This window comes from Delphinapterus leucas, chromosome 19, assembly GCF_059928025.1.
Source record: "Delphinapterus leucas isolate spDelLeu-1000000601 "Yukka" chromosome 19, BTC_Dleu_Yukka2, whole genome shotgun sequence".
NCBI lineage: Eukaryota > Metazoa > Chordata > Mammalia > Artiodactyla > Monodontidae > Delphinapterus > Delphinapterus leucas.
In genome coordinates, this window is record NC_143147.1 from 48,745,719 (window position 1) to 48,751,495 (window position 5,777).

The 5,777-nt window shown below is 45.5% G+C and overlaps 1 pseudogene; it reads left to right on the plus strand.

Moving 5' to 3' along the window:
- Positions 1-273: 273 nt before the first annotated feature.
- On the plus strand, positions 274-4,070 carry LOC115803050 (small ribosomal subunit protein eS19 pseudogene; annotated as a pseudogene).
- The last annotated feature ends 1,707 nt before the right edge of the window (positions 4,071-5,777 follow it).

Genomic DNA, 5,777 nt, shown 5'->3' on the forward strand with positions numbered 1-5,777 from the left:
AGGAATGACTCAGGCCCTAATCTTCAGCCCTCTCTCACTGTCTCCATGCTGGACCAGGCCTCCAGGGCCCCACACCAACCCCATGACATGAGCCACTCTCAGATGAGAAAACCGAGGCTCAGAGAAGTTAAGTGACTTGCCCAAGGACACAAAGCTAATTAGTGGCAGAGGCAGGATTCAGACCCAGATCCCTTCTCATACCTAACCACTCACTTAGCTTCTTTGTTCCCGTTTCCTCATCTGTAAAATGCACCTGGGAGGATTAGAGAGAGCATGCGCAGATATAAGCCACTTGGCACAGTGCCCGACAGTCCTTCAATGGTCAAGAAATATTTACTGAGCACCTACAAGGAGCAGGACCCTCTTCTAGATGTTGGGAGGTAAGAGGAAACAGAAGCCAGGCCCTGCTCTCCCGAGGTGGATACGAAGGCAAGGATGGAGAGGGGAGTGAGCCATAGGCACAGAGACCATGCCCCATAATTGCTCCCACTAAGTGCTTGGGCAAGTCACTCCGGGGTTCTCTGCTTCTGGATCTAGAAAACAGGAAGAGCGCAGAGGGGAGATGCTTCACACAGAGTAGCCATCCACGTATTCTGTCACTGCCAGTCCCCTAGGTGAGCAGCCCTGCTCCCACCCCTGTGAGACCAGCAAAGCCCCTCCCCCCACACACACCCCCACCCAGACGCCTGGCCCAGGCCGAATCGGTGGCCTGGAGTGCACGCTTTGCTTCCTGCTCCCTCTCTTCCCAGGACCTGCAGCCTCTGCTCCTTGTCCTGTGGCAGACTGAAAGCTGCTTAGCCTCCATCCAGGTCCAGCCCTAAATCTGATGCATGTATCTTAGAGGCTGTAAGAACCTGTGGTTCAGGGACCACCTTCAAGGCTCTGAGGCAGCCCTGAGGAATGAGGCCCCAGCTCTTCACTCTCAAGGGGTGGGGCAGATTCAGCTTGAGTGAGGGGTGAGTGGGCTTCTGGTCGAAATCAGGGAGCTCCTTGTAGGGAAACAGGGAAATCAGAGTCTAACCTGAGGAATATAAGATCATCATAATTGGGGCCATTCTTAAGCACTTAGGACATTATTTCATTTAATCCTCTGTGTATATAAAATCCCACTTAATTTAAATTTTTTTTTTTTTTTTTTTTTTTTTTGGTTTTGCCGCGTGGCTTGCAGGATCTTAGTTCCCTGACCAGGGATAGAACCTGGGCCCCCTGCAATGGAAGCGCCGACTCCTAACCACTGGACCACCAGGGACTTCCCTAAAATTCCATTTTAGAGTTGATAAAACTGAAGCCCAGGGAAGTGAAGTGAGTCACCCAAGGATTAGAAGTCCCTGCTCTTCTCTACCTCCACGCGGTTGGCTGGCTGAGCTCAGCCCTGTTGCTCCTGCGTTCTGGGTCAAGGCTGAACTTCAATCCCCAAGTGTAACCAGAGGTAGGGGTGCTGGGACCCAAGAAGTGGGGAGAAAGTTTTGCACCTCTCCTGGGTCATTGCTGGTCATGTCACCCCCTCTCTGGGCAGCCACCCACTCAGTCTCATCCCCAACCTCAGGGTCAGGAAGTAGGGCCAGGGTTGGGAGGTGGGGTCAGGTCCTTCCTAGCTCCCCATTGCTGCTTCCATTACTCTGTCACTTTCTTGCAAAAGTCCTACTGCATCTACTTGTGCCACCCTCTACCCCCCTCACTGGTGTTGTCCACTGACCTTGCCTTCCATCTGTTGAAGCCTTTTGACATCCCACCCCCTAGTGCACCCTGGGTAACTCTAAAGTCCCAGCCTCTCCGTTCTACAGCCTTCACATGTCTAATCACTTTCTCCTCTGCCTGCACCCTTGTTCACATCCTGTACATTGTCATCACCTGTAAGTGCTCACATTTTCCTCTCTGACCTCATCTTCTGCTCCTTTTGTTCAATTATTCCTCAGACAACTGTTCTTCGATCTCTGTCAATTGACCCGGTGATGTTTTCCCCATCCATCAGCTCCCTTCTGTCTTCATTCTCTTCCTTTTTCAGCCCAGAGTCTCTGCTTTATCAGATCATCTTCACTCACTACCCTCAGTCTTCTGTGGTTACATTTGCCTGGCAAGAGCCTGACACTGGACTTCTGATTCAGGAAGGCTACCTATGTTTACCACACCATCCCTCTGAAATGACAGAGAAAAAATATACTGAAGTTTTAAAGCAGATTACATTGTACTAATAGGAAAACCCAATAGAGAAGAGGAATCCAAGACCCCATAGAGCGAGCCTCTCAAAGTGTGAAGTTTCCTAAAAGGACCCTAGATTTCCTGCTAATATCAAGAACAAAGCAAGGATGTCACTCCTATTATCACAATTCAGTATTGTGCTGGAGGCTCCAGCCAGTGTGCTAAAGCAAGGGGGAAAAGGCATCTAGAACTGAAAGGAAGATGTAAAACTGTCTTTATGTGAAGACGGTGTGAACGTCCATGTAGAAAATCTGAAGGAACCTAAAAAATAGCTACTAGAACTAATAAATGAGTTTAGCAAGACTGTAAGATATAAGATCAATATATGAAGTCAATTATATTTCTATAGACTAGCAATGAACAACTGGAAATTGAAATTTTAAAAAATGCCATGTACAGTAGCATCAAAAAATACGAACTACTTAGAAATAAGTCTGACAAAGGATATATAAGACCTGTACACTGAAAACTACAAAATACTGCTTAGAGAAATTAAAGAAGAATCAGTAATGCAGAGACATACCATGCTCATGGATCAGAAGACTCCATACTGTTAAGATATAAATTCTCCCCCAATCGATCTATAAATTCAACACAATCCCAGTCAAATTCCCCACAGGTCTTTGTAAAAATCGAAAAGTTGATTCTAAAAATCTTAAGGAAATAAAAAGGACTTAGAATAGCCAAAACAACTTTGAAACGGAAGGACGGGAAAACATTGGAGAGCCCTTCCCCCTGGCTGGCAGCAAGGAAGCCACAGGGTGCCTGAAGTTACTGTAGAAGACGTTGCCTAGGGTTACTGTAAAAGACATGAACCAGCAGGAGTTCATCAGGGCTCTGACAGCTTTCCTCAAAAAGTCTGGGAAGCTGAAAGTCCCTAAATGGATGAACACCACCAAGCTGGCCAAGCATAAAGAGCTTGCTCACTACACTGAGAGCTGGTTCTACATAGAGTGGCTTCCACAGTGCTGCACATCTATCTCCAGGGCTGTGCTAGGTTGGCTCCAAGACCAACACCTATGGGGACATAAACCACATCATGTCTACCCACTTCAGCAGGGCTCCAAGAGTGTGGCCTGTCTGTTCCTCCAAGCCCTGGAAGGGCTGAAAATTGTAGACAAGGACCAAGATGGGGGTGGCAAGCTGACACCTCAGGGACAGAGACATCTAGACGGAATTGCCAGATGGGGGCATCTGCCTAAGAGAAGCATTAGAACAAATGCTGGGTTAATAAATTGCCTCATTCTTTAAAAACGAAAACTAGTTGGAGAACTTACACTATGTAAACTCAAGGTTATTAGAAAGCTATAGCAATCAAGGAGGTGCATGTTGGGATCAAGATAGACAAATAGACTAAAGGAAGAGAATACAAAGTCTATAAACAGACCCACACATATATGGTCAATTGATTTTTAACAAAGCTGCAAAGACAGTCTAGGGGAAGAAGGATAGTCTTTTCAACAAATGGTCCTGGGAGAAATGGATATCCATATACAAAATAAAATAAAGTACCTCACACCATATATAAAAATTATCTCAAAGTGGATCCTAGACCTAAACATAAGCCTAAAAGTATAAAATTTCTAGAAAAAGACATAGAAGAAAATCCTTGTGACCTTGGGTTAGGCAAAGATTTCTTAGATAAGACACTTTAAAAGAAAAAATTGAAAAATTGGACTTTATTAAAATTAAGGCTTTCTGCTATTTGGAAGACACTGTTAAAGGAATAAAAAGACAAGCCCCAGGGCTTCCCTGGTGGCACAGTTGTTGAGAGTCCGCCTGCCGATGCAGCGGACACGGGTTCATGCCCCGGTCCAGGAAGATCCCACATGCCGCGGAGCGGCTGGGCCCGTGAGCCATGGCCGCTGAGCCTGCGCGTCCGGAGCCTGTGCTCCGCAACGGGAGAGGCCACAACAGTGACAGGCCCGCGTACCGCAAAATAAATAAATAAATAAATAAGGATAACGGGCTGGGTGCAAATTGCTTGCATCACCACTAATCCAAATGTACCATAAAACAGTTGCTTTTACAGTAAGAATAGGATTTGTCTTCACCCATAGTAGGTCCTTCACAAACATTTGTAGAATTGATACTGACCAGGGTTCTTGGCCTTCCCTAATCAATAGAAATTGGTTAGAGGCCAGTTAAGAAATTCAGGCAAGCCTTGACTGGGGCCCCTGCTGCAGCTCTGGGGAGCGAAAACAAGTAACAAGTTCTCTTGCTCCCTCCCAGCGGGAGGTGGGGGGTTGGGGCCTGGTTCCTTGTATGGGGTGAGGGTAGGGGTGCGTCCAGGGGTTAAGCTGGAGGGGGGGCTTAGGTGGTTTACCCACCCCCTTTGGTGGTGTTGAGTGCAGGGGGTCTGCGCAGTACCCTGCTTTTCTCCCAGCTCTTCAGAAGTGGCAGCTGGGTTTTTCGTGGTCTTTCTGTATCTTGCTATTCAGAATTTGCCCCAACTCTGAATGCACGCAGTTATTTTTAGTCTTTGATAAGTTCCTTGTATTCTGTGGCTCAAGAAAACATTTGTCCAGGTGCAAGCACTTCAGCAAAGGGTCCCAGGTCCCAGGTCCCAGCCTGTCTCAGAATGACCACGTAAATGAATAGGCAAATAGATCAATAGCATAGTCCAGAAACAGTCTGCATGTAGTGACTATTGTAATATAAAGGTTTATCATGTATGTCTATTAAATATGTCCTTCATGTCCATGAGCACCTCAAGGTAACACGCCCCCAAATTGACCTAAGCACCCTACTCCCGTTCCCTACTGATGCACTTCTTCCTACTTCACAGTTCCACACAATCACCCAGACAGGAAAAGTGGTCACCCTGGATCCCTCTCTCCCCCTCACCCTCATTCTGTTTACCTTCTGAGATGTCTCTCAGTCTCCCCCTCCCACCGCGTGGGAATTTAGCACAGGATAAAAACAGCATTTCAAACCAGCAAGGAAAGGAGACAGTGCTAGAACAAGTGGCTATCTATCTATGGAAAAAAAAAAAGTGAAATCCATACATAAAAATGAATTCCAGATGGATTAAATATCTAAGTGTGAAGAGTTAAACTATAAAAGCACCAGAAAGAAATATAGAAGGATGTTTTTTATAATTTGGGGATGGGAAGGACTTCTATGAGACATGAAAATCATAAACCATGAAGAAAAAGATCAACAGATTTGATTACAGTGAGAGGCACCACAATGTTACAAATTGAATGCTAAGCTGGGAGTATTGGCAACATTTAAGACACAGATAAGTTTCATTATTACCCTTAATATACCACAAGCTCCTAAAAATCAGTAAGAAAAAGTTAGAAAACCCAAGTTAAAAAACGGGCAAAAGTAATAAGACAATTTATAGGATAAACGCAAAAGGCTAAGAAACATATGAAAAGTTGTTCACGTTCACCGGGGTCAGGGAAATGCAAATTAAGACAATAATGAGCTACCATTTTTGTCCGCTAAATTGTTAAAAAAATTAATACAACAAATAATGTTCAGTGTTCACAGGAGCGAGGATAAAAAAGAACACGTATACATTGTTGTCGGTGAGAATATAGACCGGTGCAACAGTTTTGGGTGCAGTT